Source organism: Macaca nemestrina, chromosome 6, assembly GCF_043159975.1.
Source record: "Macaca nemestrina isolate mMacNem1 chromosome 6, mMacNem.hap1, whole genome shotgun sequence".
Lineage (NCBI taxonomy): Eukaryota > Metazoa > Chordata > Mammalia > Primates > Cercopithecidae > Macaca > Macaca nemestrina.
The window spans coordinates 13,929,012-13,947,806 of NC_092130.1; the positions used below are offsets into that span (position 1 = coordinate 13,929,012).

The following is an 18,795-nucleotide window of genomic DNA, read 5'->3' on the forward strand; positions in this document are numbered from 1 at the left end:
TGAGAAATATGATAAAACTATAAAAGGTACATGAAATTAGTGTGTTTATTTTGGAATATATATAATATATTATATATTTTATAATAATATATTATTTTATAAATTATAAACTTCTATAATTTATAAATTATATAACTTATATAACATATAAATTATATAATGACTTATATAAAACATATAATTTATAAATTATATAAATTATAATATTTTATAATAATGCATATTATTATATATTATATAATTGGAATATATAAAGTTTTGAAATTAGAAATATGAAAGCATATTTTCAATTTTCATACATTACAGTAAAACAATTGAAGACATGCTTTCAACATATAAAAAAAAACTATGAGTATTTAACTGGCAATTCAATATCTCTATGCCTGGAGAAAATGTATTTTTTTCTGCACCCTAGAACTGATTTTCTTGTTGATATTTAAAAAAATTGCATTGCTTATTACTCTCTTTCTTGTCCTTCTTCAGCCACCCTTCAGATGGCTAAAGTCAATGGTAGTATGTTTCCATGAGACTGAATGTTTGAATATCATCTTAAAAATGTTCTGTCTTTTTCTGTTCTCAGAAGTTGTGATTTCCAATGGTTTTACACATTTGTCTCTCTCTTTTTTTTTTTTTACACACATTTGTCTATTTTCCAATGGTGTTACACATTTGTCTTTTTTTTCACATATTTGTCTCTTTTCTCACTTCCATACTTCTACTACTTCTTTATTCATTTGGTTCTTAATTCTGGAGATGTTGGGTAGATGGCTCTCATGGGCCAAAGTTTTGAGAATAAAAATTGCCTTGTACTAATAAGATACCATTCAGTACCATGGACAGCAACACCGATGTCTTGCCCTGGACCTGGCAGGACTTTTTAATCTGCTACTAAGCCTACCAATAAGATTCTGCAGGATCCATACTCACAATTAGTAGTTTATCTGTCAATTTGGGCTGGATTCTATTCCTTTTTTACTTGTTGGTGTGGTATGTTTATATAGTCCCAGGGAAGAAGTTAAGCCTTTTAAATAAATGACAAAAAGATCACAAACAGAATGTGAGTTGTAGCCTTGGCCAGTGAAAATTTCCTAGCACTCTACACAAGAATCAAATGTGTTTTGTGAAGCCTTGGACTTCAAATGCTCGTGTATAGATGACATATATATATGCTTAATCATAATGTGAATATAACATCTCTTATTTTACTTCTTATATCTTTGTACTGTGTGTCAGAAACTTCTTTGTGCTTCCTTTACATTTGCAGTCATGTATTTGTCTTTTGTAAGAAATCTTTACTTGGATTTTGAAACTAAGAAACAAAGTGTGCCAGTCATATTAGTTCTCTCCCATAGGTTGTGGACTCAGCAATACTTCTGACAGATATCTACCTGATCTGGAGAGCCTTCAATATAATCTTCTAAATGTTTATTGAAGGTTAGTACACACATTTTTCCTTTTCATTGTAGAAAGGATAAAACCTGTACAACAATTGCATTTTACAACAGCCCCTTCTCAGTGTCATAAAACTGCAGTTGTAATTTAGGATTGATAGCTACAGAAAAGAACAGGAGTTCTGGATTTTTAAAGTTTAAGACAAACACTTTGCACATGCACCCGTTAAACCTCCAGCACTTACAATCCTGTGAAGTAAATTCAGGCCCTGGGGCTTGATGGGATAAGCACTACAGGTACTTTATAACAGCAAGTGAAATCATCAATTTAACACATTTGATACATGTGCTGCTCAGTTTTTGAAAAGTAAAAAGAAAGCTGTAGGAAATGAACATGGCATATGACTTGATGATAAGCATTTTGAAAATGCACATCTAGAACAGAAACTTTTTTTTTTTTTTGCAGTCACATGAGCCTTCTAGAGGCCTCTCTGCAAAGTCAGCAAAGTGCCATGCATTGGCAATCAGCCTGGAGGGAGGTGAGGTCACCGACCAGCTTGTAGAAGGGAGACCTTGCATTTTTGTAAAGATTTTCATCAATAACATGGAGCTGTTGTTTTCTACCTTGACTAAACTCTAACATTTGGAGAATTTGAATATTGCATAAACAGCTTGGTGCCTGCTGAAAACCTAGTTACTGTCTTATTCTCCTGCTGAGGACAGTACTTCCACCTTAGTTGGTTTCAAGAGCAAAAGTACACCATAGTTAATGTGAGGTAACAAGAGAAATCATCAAGAATCAATTCTGGCTAAGAATTTTATTTTGAACTTCAGCAGCTGAGTTGAAAGAACATGACATTTATAGTAGGGAAAATAAGAAACAACAAACTCAAGTCCAAATGCTTGAGAAGAGAAACACAAGAAAGGCAAGTATCTACATTGTTTCCAGCTTATTCCATCAGCATGTACCACATGTCAAAGACTATGCAAGGTACTTGAGGTCTAAAATGAAGATCATCTTTGCCCATAGACTAGACAAGGAAAACAAAAAAAGTATGATATCATACTAGTAATATTAAAATATACAAAAAGTAAATGATTATAAAAGATAGAAAGGGCCAAGCGCGGTGGCTCATGCCTGCATCCCAGCACTTTGGGAGGCCGAGGCGGGCAGATCACGAGGTCAGGAGTTTGAGACCAGCCTAGCCAATATGGTGAAACCCCGTCTCTACTAAAAATACAAAAACTAGCCAGGTATTGTGGTTCGCATCTGCTGTCCCAGCTACTTGGGAGGCTGAGGCAGAAGAATTGCCTGAACCTGGGAGGCAGAGGTTGCCCTGAGCCGAGATCGCGCCCCTGAACTCCAGCCTGGGCAACAGAGAGAGACTCTATCTCAAAAACAAAAACAAAGATAGAATGATCAATATCTGCTATACCCAACCCATGAGATAAAGAACAGTGTTAAAGGGAAGAAGGTATAAGGGAGTAAACTGAATCCTAGAAAGTATGACTATGTTGGAACAAGAGATCAACAGATTATGAACTACATATGAAAGCCAGAGTTTAATGGGAAAAATCTTTTGAATGTGACATAATACTGAAGATTTTAAAACAATAAAATAATGACTCAATTTTAATAAGGCTAACTCTTGTAGACATGGGGCAGATTCATTTGGTGTTGACCATCAAACCCACAGTGGTAGAGTGTTAGTGAGCATTTGCCGGGGGTGTCAGTGGAAAAACGCAGTTGAACCAGTTAAGTAGATAATGTGTAGTATAGGTAAGAAATAAGAGTCTGAACTAAAGGCATGACCATGGGATCACAGGGAAGCAAATTATTTGAGAGTAATTAAGGGGGTAAAATGAGCATCATAACTGTTAATAATCAATATTCAGTGGAAAGATTACAATTAATCTACCCAATAACTCTTGGGGCAATCATCCTTGTGAATGACAAAGTTAGGTTTCAATATGAAAAGTATCAGCTCTCCAAGTGTAAGGATAAGAATAAATATTATATATTCATAGAAATACAGGGAGGAAAAGAAATCGTGTTGAAATTATACCTAGTTTCTACAAAAGGTGAACAGAAATTCAGGAAACATTGTTCTACTCTAAGATATGCATACTCAACAGAAGTGTGTACAAATAGTCACCAAAACACATGTACTAGAATGTTCTTAGAAACTCTATTCGTAATTGCCTCAAAATAAAAACAAAATCTATCATCAGTAAAGCTGATAAAATGTGCCATATTTACACAATAGAATACTATTGTCAATAACTATTATGACCTCACAGAAAATACATATAAATCTCATAAAAATAGTGCTAAATGAAAGAAGCCAGAAACAGGACTGCACACTGTATGATTCTACAGATATAAAGTAGACAAAGTTTTATGAAGTTGAAAATCAGCAAAGCTGTTACTTTTGAAGGAGATAGTGACTCAAAGGGGACACAGAGAAGGAGGGGAATTCTGGTAACTTTGTTTTATGACCTGTGTGGGTTCCATGAATGTGATCAGTTTGACAAAACCCTTCCAGCTCTCCTTGTATAGTTTATGCCACGTACTTTTCTGCATTTTCATTATACTTTAACAAAAAGTGTTGATAAAAATGATGCTTAGTGAAAATGAGAAAATCTAGTCATAGACAAGAAATGGGTTGTTGTGTAAATGGGTAGAGGCTTCTCAGATAGTCCTGTTACACCTATCTCTGTAACATTTCACATACTAGGACAGAGAAATAAATTAGCCTCTCTTGGGGTTAATTGTATCACTGGTTTAAAGTGATTCCTCAAAAATATATTATTTTGACTTCATAGTCACCTGCATGCTTTGAAGAGTTTAGGTTTACACAAACTGCATCAAAAAGTGTCTGCTGGTTGCTTTTTGTGTCTGTATAATCATCCCAAGGTCTTGTGTGGGCTGCCCATGGAAACTCACAAGTGGTCATGTATTGGAACAATGTTCTACTTTATCCCCTAGAAAGAATGGCTTCCAGCCAACTCATGACAAGAATGAAAGTGCTTTGTATCAGACTCCCTGCTGTGCATTAGAATTTCAGTTACAGCTGCTACCTTGTTATGTTATAACACCCACATTTCTTTACTTACAAGGCCAGCCTCACAGAAAAAAAAAAAAAAAGCCTTGTATTCATTGTCTAATTATCAACTTCATATACCTTGGAAACAGACTGTAGCTCAAACATGTGTATAACTCAAAGTATTATTGTAAGGTTAAGATCTGGAACAATAAAAAAATTTCTTATCACTGTTAATAGCCTCATGTAAAAATAATGACTACATAAAACTAGTGCTTTTTAAACATTTTAACTTTTTAATGGACAGATTTATTAGTAGAAATATGAAATGATTTAGATAAATGGAGAGGAAAAAAATCTAACATGGAACAAGGTGGGCCAAGAACTTGTTTCAGAGCTTTGGCAGCCTGCCGAGCACACCTCTCAATGGGGACATGCAACTTTAATCTTTATTATGGAGTGATCATAAGTGGACTGATTCTGAGCACCATCTGCTCTCGATGAAGCATTGGAGTTACAGGCTGCTCACTCTGATATGCCCTTCACCTCTGCTCTCCAATGTCACCCAAAGTCCCATTTTGAAAGGTTGAGTTTTATTAAATGAAAAAGTTTATTATAATTAATATTCTTTATGAGAGCCATTTATTTTTAATGAATAGCAGAATGGGCAGCTGAGGCTCCCTCTTCAACCCTGAAAAGCAAACTAAATGTGGTGAAAGCTATCCAGAGATTTCTATTTAGGCATTAGGGGGATGAACTTTCAGTTGGATGCCTAGATGAATCTTTGAATGTTAGACACTACATCAACTCTTTAGCCTACTTGTGTTGCAGCGTGGGTACTCAATTTAAAATAGTGACAAAGAGAGAGAGAGACATATGTCCTATCCTTAATATAAAATAAAAAGAAAGTTGTGCGTTCTCACTTTTAATATAATATCCTGAAGTAAACAAGGTATCCTGAATTTCATTTGTTTCATTGTGCTCTATTGAATATTACGCTCTATTGAGTAGGTATCTATAAATGTGATCTTATTTGGAAACAGAAATTATATCTACATTATGTCTGTGCAGGCATAATTAAGGATCTCAAGTTGAGAATATTCTGGATTTAGGGGTGCCCTAAGGCCCATGACTGGTGTTCTTACAAAATAAAGGAGAAGGAGATCGGAGATACGGACATCCAACAAGGAAGGTCATTTAAAGATGGAGGGAGAGACTGGAGTGTTGCATCAACAAGCCAAAAAATACCAGGGATGGCTGGCAGACATCAGAAGCTAGGATAGAGGCATCGAATAGATTTTCCTGCAGTGCTTCCAGAAGGAACCAACCTTGCCGACACTACAAGTTTGGACTTCTGACCTCCAGAAGGTGAAAAAATAATTTCTGTTGTCTTAAATTACCCAGTTTGTGGTAGTTTGTTATGGCAGCCCTAAAATACTACTACAGGGATAGTTGCTGTTAATTTAGATGTTTTGGGAATCTTTTTGTGAGCTTAGGAAAACAGATTTCATTGGTGTTCTGAAGACATCAGCTGTTTAAGTAGCTACACCTAAATGTATTTGCCTTTCTCTCTCTTTCAGATTTTTTTTTGCTCATTGACTCCTTCTCTTCCTTTCCTTTGCTGAGGAATGTTTAGAAATGAAAGAAATTTGTCTTTGTGAGTGATATTTCAGATAACATAATAAAAATGAAAGATTTCGGGAAATTCATGGGGGCGGTTTTAGTAGATTCTTCAGAGATTCCATGAACAATAAGACAATGTAAGTATAAAGATGACACTACTTTTCATATAAGCCAAAAATACTACAGAAATAAGTATTATTTTTTGGATATGTTAGCACCATTGCTCACTCTGATTATGGAAATAAAACCTATTTCCCCAAAAGACAATGTACATTTACACATGAAATCAGCCTGCCTTTGTATTTTCCTGATTAGTGTCACCAGAGTGTCTGGCAACTTACCCAAGGCAAACTCCTACCACCCAAATAACATATGTTACTATTTCCTGGAACTTCCATTCCCGGGGCCTCTCTGAAAGGAACCACTGAATTACTGTCAACATGCATACTTGTGGCTCAGCATAACTCGATTACCCTGACAACATTTTTTACATTTATTTTTTATTACTTAAAGATTTATTGCTTTGTCCCTTAAATAAAAACTGTGAAGCAAATAAAAAACAATTTATTCCTAATTTACAAAGGCAGTAACAAACAACCTTGGCCCCTTAAAAAATGAGATTACTAAGGGTAATGTTCTAAGAATCTCTTTGTCATCAAACAGAATTTTTAAACAGAGATAGGTTTTAAGATTGAAGCAGTTCTCTTTTAAGACTATTCCATATCTTGTGAAGTTGCCCTTGTGGAAAGTGTACAATGACAAAATAGCGAAGTATTAGGGTTGACAGAAGATAGCTGGGGGAAATGGAAAGGATTTCAATGTTAACAAATATTTTGAAGTTTTCAGTAACTCTAATGGCATATGCATAAAGGAAAATGAACAGAAAGTATTTTAAAATAATAATAGGTGCATAGCAATTAGAGGCATAATATGGATAGAAGAAACACTTCAATACAATGAAACAAAATGTGTTAAAAGCAAAAAAACAACAAAACACAGGACTTCAGTTTTTCTCAAGGGAGTTAAATGTATTTAATAGATATTTGAGAACCAGTAAGTTTTATAGGGAAGTCACAAGACCTAGATTACAACAAATGCTTTGAATCCGTTTTAACTGCTAGTTGACAAGTTACATTACTTGGCTGTATTTTTCATTCCTTACCTGTGAAATGCTGGAATAAGGGAAAATGATTCTACCTTAGTTTCCTAGGGCTGTTGCAACAAATTACCATGAATTTGGTAGATTACCACAAGAGTAATTCTCTCAAAGTCCTGCAGGTTGGAAGTACAAAACCAAGGTGTTATTAGATCCATGCTACCTCTGAAGGCTCTAGGGAAGAATCTTTCCTTGCCTCTTCCCAGCTTCTGCTGGCTCCTAGCAATCCGTGGCATTCTCAGGTTTGTGTATGCTCCGCTCCATCATCTGCCTCTGTCACCTTCTTCTCTGTCTCTCTGATTCCTCAGTGTCTGTGCACCTGTGTGTCCTCTCCTTTTCTTATAAGGACACCAGTCATTAGGGTTTGCCATAATCCACTATGACCTCATCTTCACTAACTACAAATACAAATACCCTATTTCCAAAAAATGGTCACATTCTGAGTTTCTGGGTGGACATGCATTGGGACGCTATTTAACCCACTATAGTTTCCAATGCAACCATACTAAAATAAATTCGCTTCATTTTTTAAATCTCCTCACTAACTGAAGCAGGGCAAAAGGAGCAACAATGTACCTCAGTTCGTTATGAACTCTCACATAAGGATGGAAAAAAAAAAAAAAAGAATCATTTGGTCTCAGGGTTTGCCTGTAAGGTAACAAAGGCTGTTGTTACAGTACCTAGTGCGAGTTAACCCAGGTAGGTAGAAGACATGATGTTGGAAGGATTCAAACTAGCTTCAGTCTCACAATACTACGAACTCTGGGCTGATACAGACAAAACACTTGCCCCTTAAAATCAGAGGCAAATGAAATACTCCAAACTTATCTATCACTACTAACTAAAAAATTAATGCAGTAACACTCTGTATTTGATGGGTGAATGAAGTTGTCTTTATAAACACCAATGGCTGTTCCAACTAACGGGGACCATATGTGAACTACCGTATTTGTGTTTTCCTCTTCAGTTCCCATTAAGTATTATCATTTGTAATAACTATAAACAATTGCTATTCCAAAAGATATTTAATAATCTTTAATTTATGAAGCGTCCCATATATCTATTGCTTCCAGGCAATTTTCTATTCATGACCTTTTGACTCTGCAGACCAGACAGTCTGGTAAGAATACTACCATGTGGATTACATAGCTAATAGAAATATACTGATTTTTAAAGAGTTAACACACCCACTACGGATTGCCTCACTTGGTGGAAAGGACCCTAGGAATCAGAGAATTTAATAATGTCCATTTTGAGGATGAGAATATTGAGGTTAAGGATATTAATTAAACTCTTCAAGGCCACAAACCTAGTGAATGAAGGACTTTAAATTAAAAAACCAAACAGTTTTGAGTCAGAGCCCATGCACTTTACCATTGTACCATACTGCATCTCATACTCATTTAAATCTCAAATTTGCACACAAGCTGCTAGGAACCTCAGGACTTTCCTCATCTTAAACCTTTCACAGGGAATTTCTCTGCCCTTCTCATGCCACTCAGTCCCCAGTTAAGCATGCCATATCTCTTCCAGGACACTAGTCTTGGATTTGGCTCTAGTTTCTGAATCAAGTATCTCTTAAGGCCCCTACTCCCTCAGGCTACTTCCTTGCCATCTAAATGAAAAATCTAGGAGTGCATTATTTTGCTGTTGGGGTTTTGTTACTCTTCTCAGAATGGGGAAACAAAATAGTAACGGACATGGTGAAATTACAGCAGTTTCATGAGAATGTAACTTCTTCCTTTCCTGAATTTTTCTTCATGGGAAGCTTAAAGAATATCTAAAAATTATTTAACATAAAGGATTACTGAATCATTTCCACAGAACTGCAATGGCCAGTCTAAATTGGCTTTGACAGAGTTAAAGCCATCTCAGCTTCAATGTTTTGTTGTTGTTGATTTTTCCCCCTTTGAGCATCTGATCTTTAAAATCCTTGGAAGGCTCGAAATCATGCTCACTCTGGTTTTGGACCGCCAAAGCAAACCTTGGATTCCCTCTGCCATCTTATTCACTTTAACCTGTGAGAGAATGCACAGTCTTCACATTTCCTTTGGCTTCAGGGAAGCCATAGGTCAGTTCTCCTCCTGTCAAGTCCTCAGGAATTGTCCACAGTGGAGTTGTTTGTAGCGTTAGGCTTACTTTACCCCACCTTCCCAAGTTTCACCTTTGCAACTTTACACTGCTGAGATTCTACTAAAGTACTGATATTCCTGTTTTCACTTTATCCTGCTGGATAGTTTTAGAGGAGCAAGAGCCCAGGGGAGGTTGGTGGCCTAATACCAAGGAAAGACTAATCTTGTGAAAACAGGCTAATGAGAAATCTATCTTAGTGATAGTATATTTACTTCCAGGACAGTGTTTCCTAATAGGCAGTGAGTATAAAACCAGTGACAATGTTTTTGGTCATGCATGGATGAACATGACAAAACTGTAAAATTGTGTATTCATCATAATATATAGCACAAAGGAAAACACAACTATTCAATCATGCCTGTGTGTGGTAGGGCTAGGAAAAGTGGACACAATGAGTAGCTCTAAAGTCCATTTAAAGGGGAGGAAAACACTAAACAGTAACATAAGCAGTACACAGCAATGGCAAGATATGGAATGCTACTATGTGAATGACAGGAGTTGGAAAGTCTTGTTTGAAAATATCAAAAAACATTAAAAGCAGGAAATAAACATGCACATTCAGACTCTGAAGTGAGATGAATCACCAACTGAGTCACCTTAGACAAAATTATTTTAATTTCTATGGCCTCCTCCACTTCCTTCCAAATGTTGGAAAGTCTTTCTCAAAGTGCATTTGTGAGGATTAAATAACACAGCTATGTAATAAGGTCCATCATACATAGTTCATAAAATTTTGTTCACATTCCTTCCCCCTACACCCACCGGCTAAAATAATAAGCATACTAAGTAATGGCTATGGGTGGCCGGAGATCTACAAATGTTTTTCTTTCTCCTCTGTCCTGCCTCTTTTCTTTCTCTCCCACAGATGACCTCCGTTAGTCCTTGAAAGGAAGATTTATTCTGTGAAGATTTTTGGATTCATATTACAAAGAAAGAAACCCATGAACTTCAAACTCTTTTAATATCTGTTCTAAGCTGTTTTGTTTATTTTGGAAGATGGGAATTGGCCACTTTTATTTTCCAGTGGCTGTTTAGAAGCTGGGTCACTAGAGGTTAACTTCTTAAAGAAATAAAAACAAGTTGCCTTTTCCAGAAAAAAAAAAAAAAGAATTGACTTTCAGTGAGAATAAAGCAATGTTCCAGTAATACTGAGTAGTTCTTTAACAATTTTTCAATACTCATCAGTGATAAACCTTTTATAAGGAATGTAATTCAGTGGTTCTTCAATTTAAATATACTTTTCAACTATCAGTATAAGTAAAAAATTGATTTCATAGGAATATGGAATTGTTTGACTGAAAATTATAAAATAATTGATTGAAGCGGAAATTATTTTAATAGAGAGATATGTGAATAATTTTCCATCATTCTTTGCATAAAGTACGTTAATTTCGTAAAGTGTTTATTTTTATATATAACGAAAAGCTTGTTTACAAAACACTTTTAAAGGAAGACAGACTTAGCTTTTCTATTTAAAAAAATGTTGAATAATTATATAGACTTATCTGTGTACTGTGTTTTAAATCACAGACATTAGATAGAAATTAATCTTATAACTCTAACCTTTTAAAAAAGTTTTCAATCTCTCTTTTCAAGAGGATATTTACCTAATAAAACTAAAAAGAAAAAAAGCATCTAAGGCACTGTAAATACTCAGAAGACAGTGCTAAGGAAGCTCAGAGACGCTTTCCCTTGGAGAAGATAACCTACTCATACTGGGACTTGGAGGTGAAAATCCTTTAGAGATATGGCAAGGAAGGAGATAGCTTTAAGGCAAATGTCAGTTGTTTGGGACTCGCCATTGGAAGAAGAAGACCATGACTCTATTGTTTCTAGGAGGAAAATATCACAATATTCTTATAAACTGACCTGGCTAATTTACCTCTTTATAACTCCTACTAAGTGAACTAAAATATTCTTCTCTCATAAAATAAAGTTGTGTGTGTATACACATAAAATATATATAAAAACACATATATGCATACATATATTTAAATATCATAAAATATCACATATTGAAAATATAAAATATCAGTATCATGAAATATCAATAGACTTTATAGTTCTTCAAACAATAATTAGAACAGATAATGAAAGGAAAAGAAACTCCATATGCAGTAGCAAGTTTAAATATTAAATAGGAATAAGATTGATTAAAATGAACAAAATATAAAGACAATTTTTAAATTTCCCAAAAGATCAAAAGTAGATTTGGACAAATGAAATGCCAAACACTATTGTTAGATAGGTTAAATCAATATTATAAAAACATCAATTATCTCCCAGTTGTAAAATACAATAGAATCATAATAAATATAGCAATTTATTATCTGGAGCTAGACAAGTTTACTATAATAACCTTGTTTAAAAATACATACCAAATAAGAATGACTAGAAGAAAAACCTGAAAAAAATGAGTAATGGGGGACAAGATAGACCTATCAGAAATTAAAACATGTTAGAAGTCCTCTATAATATGCTTTTTTCAAAACATATAGGCAATAGCACATTAATAGTCAGCAATTTTTTAGAATAGAAAAGTCCAGAATTGACCAAGGGCATAAAGAAATATGACATGAATTTTCAGGGACATTTGAAGTCACTGAGGAAAGTAAACTTTTTAATCAGTAATGCTGGCACAACTGGATAATCATTTACAAAAGGCTATAACTGGATCTAGTTCCCACACTTCACAGCCGAGTAATTCCAAATAGATTGGAGATTTTTAAAATACAAGTGTTCCTGGTCACAGCGGCTCATGCCTGTATCCCAGTGCTTTGGGAAGCCCAGGTGGGAGGACCCCTTGAGGCCAGAAGTTTGAGACCTGCCTGGGCCACAAGTGAGACCCCATATCACAAAAACATTTTTAAAATAGTTGGGTATGGTAGTGTGTGCCTGTAGTCTCAGCTACTCAGGAGACTGAAGCAGGAGGAGTCACGTTAAGTCTAGGAGTTTAAGACTGCTGTGAGCTATGATCTCTCCATTGCACTCTAACCTAAGTGACAGACAAATACTGGATAAAATCATAGATGGATTACTTTATATCCAAGGAATGAAGATAATCTTGTTAGCATTCAAAATCCAGAAGCAGCAAAAGTCAAGACTGATACATTAAGTCTTAAAAGAACAGTAAAGCACCACAGAGAAGTGACAAACACCAACAAAAAAATGCAAATGATACTACAGGCAAATGGTTTCTTTTCCCATTATATAAAATGCTAAAAATTAAAAGGAAATTGTCAAAAATCTAATTTAAAAACGAGACATAAAACGTGAAGAGAGTTCCCAAAAAAAAGCTAAGCAGATGACACTTAAGTTTATGAAAAAAACGTGAGCAGTCACATTTGTATGATATATACAAATTAAACTACAAAAAGATGCCACTATTAAATAGACAAAAATCCAGAAGTCTTACAATATGCTCTGTGGGCAATGCTATAGAGAAATAGGCCCTCCATAACATTGCTGGAAATGATTGCAAAATGGCATAACTACCACAGAGGAGAATTTGGCAATATCAAACAAAATTGCGTATGCATTAACCCCTTGACTCAGCATTCCCACTATAAAGATTTCATCTTGGAGAGAAAGAAAACCATCCAGGTACGAAATACCAAGGGAAATGGTTACTCCTAGCAGAATTATTTGAAACAGCAGAAGATTGGAATAAAGCCAAATATTCAAATTAAAGGACTGATTTAATGAACTACTTCACTTCCACAAAAAGAATGTATTTCACAGCTATAAAAAGTAGAATGATGACCAGTATTTATGTACTGAAGCAAATTATTTCCAGGACATAGTAAATGAAAATTTTAAAGAAGTTGAAATATGAATATACATGTGCATGTATTTGCTTATTTTTATAAAAAATAAACACTGAGAAAGCAACAAGAAACAATAAAAATGTTTACTTATAAAGGGATAGGAAATAAAATGAAAGCAAGATTTCTGAGAATAATTTAAAACATTTTTCTCTTTTAAACTATGTAAATGGTTTTATTTACTTTTTAAAACATAAATAAATCACAAGAAATAATCCTAAAATTAAAAACAAAGTAAAATAAATAAATAAAATTCTGCATATTATATTCTAAGACAAAAAGGACTACAAAAATGTCTTGCATTTCACTTAGTGGGTTATTTATTTTAGGTAGCATTGTTGATATCATTATGAAATGTAGGATAGGCCTGGCACAGTGGCTCACATCTGTAATCCCAGCACTTTGGGAGGCTGAGGTGGGCTGATCATGAGGTCAGGAGATCAAGACCATTCTGGCTAACATGGTGAAACCCCGTCTCTACTAAAAACACAAAAATTAGCTGGGTGTGGTGGCATTTGCCTGTAATCTCAGCTACTCAGGAGGCTGAGGCAGGAGAATCCCTTGTACCAGGGAGTCGGAGATTGCAGTGAACCGAGATTGTGCCACTGCACTTCAACCTGGCAACAGAGCAAGACTATTTCTTAAAAAAACAAACAAAAAGAAAGTAGGATAAATTAAGTAAATACATAGGGAAATATTATTAGAAATAAGTATTTCAATGTAAGAGAAAAAAAGAACAAATATAAAGAACTTTAAAGAACAAACCCTATGGTATTCCATTTGTATTAGGAATATCATATACAGGTATATCTCTATATACATGTCTCTGTATATATATATCTATTCCATCTCTATATCTCTCTAACTCTAACTCTGTCTCCATTTTTATCTTTTTCCATCTATCTCTTTCCAACTCTGTTCACTAAAATGGCCTAGAAGCAATACCTAGCTAGTAACAATGAGCACATCAGCATTGGTTCCTAAAAGAATTTCTCAGTAAGAGGACCAGAGTTCCTTGCAAAAATGACGGTATCGGGTCTAAAGCAGAAAAGGAAGAGGAGCACATTGGCTACTGTTTGTGAGAATCACAGACGACCAATGGGAACTTAACAAGAGGACGTAGGAGTTAGCTAGCCAACTTTAAAACAATTTGACCATCAAAAAGAAAAATGACCGTACCTGATTAAAAACATAAATAAATACAACTATGTAAGCTTTTAATAATCCTTTTTGCATAATACCAATCCATCCAACAAACTACTCCAATACCAGGGAGAAAACATGCATTTGTGGGCCATGTATAGGAGCAGACACACACACTCATGCATGTGCATGCTCACACACACACACCACTTTGCAGTGGTCATATCTGGTGGTCCATACCTTTACCAAATGATCTACATCAGCATCCTACTTGGGAGTGACAAGTTGACATTTTGTGCTTTGTGATACGATGCATTTTGAAGACAACTTCATTAGCTATTTAGCATTCTCAAAATGTTAAACTGAATATATAATCTCATAGTTCTAATTTCCAGTTTATAGAAAATACACAGTAAACAGGAAAGTTCAATGACCAATGAAGAGATAAACAAATTCAGAGTGTGGAGCATTCTACAGGTCAGATCTCTGCAAAGAATTAACATCATAGGACAAAACAAAGCAAAACAGAACAAATACTAATATTTCCATAGATTTTAAAAGAATAACAAACCAAAGCAGCAAAATAGGATGTGTGAATCTTGATTGGCTCATTGTTAGGAGAAAAAAGTTATAGAAGATATTGGTGGCAGGAATAAAGAAATTCATATATGGTCTAGAATTAGATAATAGTCAATATTATTGATTTCATTATTGTAATAATATTATTATAGTCATGAAGAAAAATCCTCTCATTCTTAGAAGACACAGTAAAATTTTTAGAGGAAAAGTGTCATGGTGTTACTTGCCTTCAAATGACTCAGCAAAAAAAATATAAAAAGGAAATATATATGGCAAAATGTTAACTTTTTTATGCCAGATATACATTTTCACTGCACTATCCTTTCAAGTTTTTAGTGTGCTTTATATTTTTTATTATAAAACGTTGGGATAAAAGTCTCCTGCAGACTTGTTACCCTGTTGACAGGTTGTATAAAAATTATCCATTTAGGCTGGTTGTGATGACTCACCCTTGTAATCCTAGTACTTTGGGAGGCCAAGGTGGGTGGATCACCTGAGTATAGGAGTTCGAGACCAGTCTGAGCAACATGGCAAAACCCTGTCTCTACAAAAACTACAAAAATTAGCCAGGGGTGGTGGTGCGTGCTTGTAGTCTCAGCTACTCTGAAGGCTGAGGTGGAAAGATCACTTGAGCCCTGGAGACGAAGGTTGTAGTGAGCTGAGATCATGCCACTGCACCCCTGCCTGAGTGACAGAGTGAAACCCCATCTCAAAAAAAAAAAAGAAGAAAGTAAGAAATCATCCATTTACATAGTTAATATTCCATGCCACTTGGTTTTAAACAGAAATCAGAAGAAACACAACTTTTTTTTGTTTGTTTGTTTTGAGATGGAGTCTTGCTCTGTCGCCCAGCCTGGAGTGCAGTGGCGCGATCTCCGCTCACTGCAAGCTCTGCCGCCTCCCGGGTTCACGCCATTCTCCTGCCTCAGCCTCCCAAGAAGCCAGCCTCCCAAGAAGCTGGAACTACAGGCGCCCGCCACCACGCCTGGCTAATTGTTTTGTATTTTTTAGTAGAGATGGGGTTTCACCGTGTTTTGCCAGGATGGTCTCGATCTCCTGACCTCGTGATCCACCTGCCTCAGCCTCCCAAAGTGCTGGGATTACAGGCGTGAGCCACCATGCCCGGCTAACACAACTATTTTTTAAATTTAATTTGGTTGTGTTAGGTCTTCCCTTTCAAGATATTACTCTCTATATTAATACACAGATAGGACACGAGAAACTCTTAAATAGAATCATCATTGTAAGCTGCTAAGTCATGGAGCAGCATGGACATTCAGGGCATGAAGGCCAGTAGGTTGATGAAGTTAAACTGAAACTTGTCCCCTAAAGATCTGATTTGTGTTTCTGTCTTGCATTACCTGAAGCAGTTAGAGTTTTCTGTTTTAACTTCGGGGGCTCAGAGTGTCAGAGTGGGGCAAGCAACAACGAGGCTTTAGATGGGGCAAGAACCACAGAAAGCAGAAATTTCCTGCATCACTATTACAACACATTGCGCCAACTGCTTTACCACTCCAGTCATGATTAATATTCCCCAAGATAACCGGGCCCAGCATAGGTTACACGCAGTGCTGCTCATCCCTCCTGATCAACAACTATACTGTAGACTCTGGGGGAAGAATAGGCTTCCAGAAAATAACATCAAAGCATCTTCAGAGAGAAAATGTCTGTGGGATAATAAAATTTCAGAAGTCATCCATGAATCATATGCATATCATAAGGATTTTGAAAAATCTTTGACTCTGCATTTAAAAATTGTTTTATGAATAAGCTTTGGTTTTTAGAGCAGTTTCAGGTTCACAGCAAAATTTAGTGGGAAATACAGACAATTCCCATATACTCCATGTCTCCACCCAGACTCAATCTCCTCCACCATCAGCATCCCCTACCACAGTGGTTCATTTGTTATAGTCGATGAACCTACTGATAAGGTACAGGACACAATACCCCAAAATATGACTCCTTGGCATATGAGAAAACAGCAGAAGCATGGAGGCCATTCTCGTGTTTCTTTCTTCCCCAAAGCAAGCCTTGAAACCTAAGAAGGTCACTCTCTAACCTTTCCCTCCTTTCTCCTCTGAGGATACTCAAGTATCCTACACTGTGTCCAGATGGAAAGAATATCACATGGGGATGCCAAGAAGAATCTGAACAGACTGTGCTTAGCTTCCCCCAGTTTATTACCATTAGATCTTACCCTTTTATGCTTCAATCATACTTCTGAATGACTGTCCATAGAAATATGCAGATTTCCCTGTTTCTTTGGACCTTCATTTCTGAATGCTCCTGTGTCATATAAAACTTGTACTAAATAAATTTGTATGCTTTTTCACTTTTTCTTTTTTTTTAGATGGAGTCTTTGTCGACAGGCTGGAGAGCAGTGGCACAATCTCAGCCCACTGCAACCTCCATCTCCCAGGTTCAAGTGATTCTCCTGTCTCAGCTTCCCAAAGTGCTGGGATCACAGGAGTGTGCCACGTGCCACCACATCCAGCTAATTTTTGTATTTTTAGTAGAGACGGGGTTTCACCATGTTGGCCAGGATAGTCTTGATCTCTTGACCTCGTGATGGGCTCAACTCAGCCTCCCAAAGTGCTGGGATTACAGGTGTGAGCCACCACACCCAACCACTTTTTCACTTGTTTATCTTTCTTTTCCTTACAGGAGTTTCAGCCATGAATACTGTGATAACTTAGAAAAAGATGTTACTTTTTTCCCCCCCTATATTACATTAACACCTCATTATCATGCAAAGTTCATAGTTTACACTAAGGTCAATCTTGGGGTTTTATATGCTTTGGGCTTTGACAAATGTATCTGCCACGTATCCACCATCGTAGTATCACACAGAATAGTTTCATTGCACTAGAAATCCTCTGTGCTACACTTATTCTTCTCTTTCCTTGAAAATCCCTGGAAACCACTTTTTTTTTTTTTCTTTGAGACAGAGTTTTGCTCTTGTCACCCAGGCTGGAGTGCAGTGGCATGATCTCAGCTCACTGCAACCTCTGCCTCCTGGCTTCAAGCAATTCTCCTGCCTTAGCTCCCGAGTAGCTAGGATTACAGGTGCCCACCACCACTCCCAGCTAATTTTTGTATTTTTAGTAGAGACAAGGTTTCGCCATGTTGGTCAGGCTGGTCTCGAACTCCTGACCTCAGGTGATCTGCCCACCTCGGCCTACCAAAGAGCTGGTCTTTTTTCTGTCTGCATAGTGTTACCCTTTCTAGAACATAATGTAGTTGGAATGGTGCACTATGTAGCCTTTTGAGATGGCTTCTTCCATCTAGCAATATCCATTTAACTTTGACCATGTATGTTTTTAAGTTGACATCTAAAATTTTTTCATAACTTTCAGTTGTTTCAAAGCATACAACTTGTATGATATTATGATACTGACATTTAAAGTTAAACGGTTATATTTATTAAAATATAATTTTTTTCAATGGGTAAAAGTATGACTCTCATATTGCTGTAAAAAATAAGCACATTATGTTTTATTTTCCTTTTTAATGAGGAAACTGGGAAGATGTTATAACCAGTTTAAAAGAGAATCTAAAGAACAGAAATATTTGTAAATCAGGAATGTGGAAGTGAATATGCAAATAGAGACCAGACTCTTGTTCTACACAGGAAGGAAGACTGTGCCTCCACTGAACAGAGTTCATTAGCGTGTCTACAGAGAAAAATTATTTTGCATTGCTCCTAGTTATCTACAACCTAAAGAATTATAAAATAGACAATTCTTAGTTTTTGCTATACAACATTTTGTAAATGCAACAAAAAGAATATAAAGCCAACAGCAATTTGATACACACCTTCATATATATAGAGACACATACTTAAATATTCAAAAGGTTGTTTCCATTTGAAAGTTGTCTTTTTATATAATTTCAGTTTGTAA

At 35.9% G+C, this 18,795-nt stretch overlaps 1 protein-coding gene and 1 long non-coding RNA gene across 10 annotated transcripts in view; one reads left to right on the top strand and one right to left on the bottom strand.

The window, feature by feature from the left end:
- LOC105480824 (teneurin transmembrane protein 2) overlaps positions 1–18,795 on the bottom strand; it is a 3,943,693-nt gene that overhangs the window by 1,753,858 nt on the left and 2,171,040 nt on the right. The gene's annotated exons all lie outside the window — the stretch shown is intronic.
- Positions 3,741–10,346, top strand: LOC139363560 (uncharacterized). Of its 2 annotated transcripts, none has more exons than XR_011624204.1 (3): positions 3,741–3,873; positions 5,507–5,803; positions 10,213–10,346. It is a non-coding gene; the product is annotated as an uncharacterized lncRNA (long non-coding RNA). The 2 variants fall into 2 exon arrangements; XR_011624205.1 differs by lacking the exon at positions 10,213–10,346 and adding an exon at positions 6,016–6,140.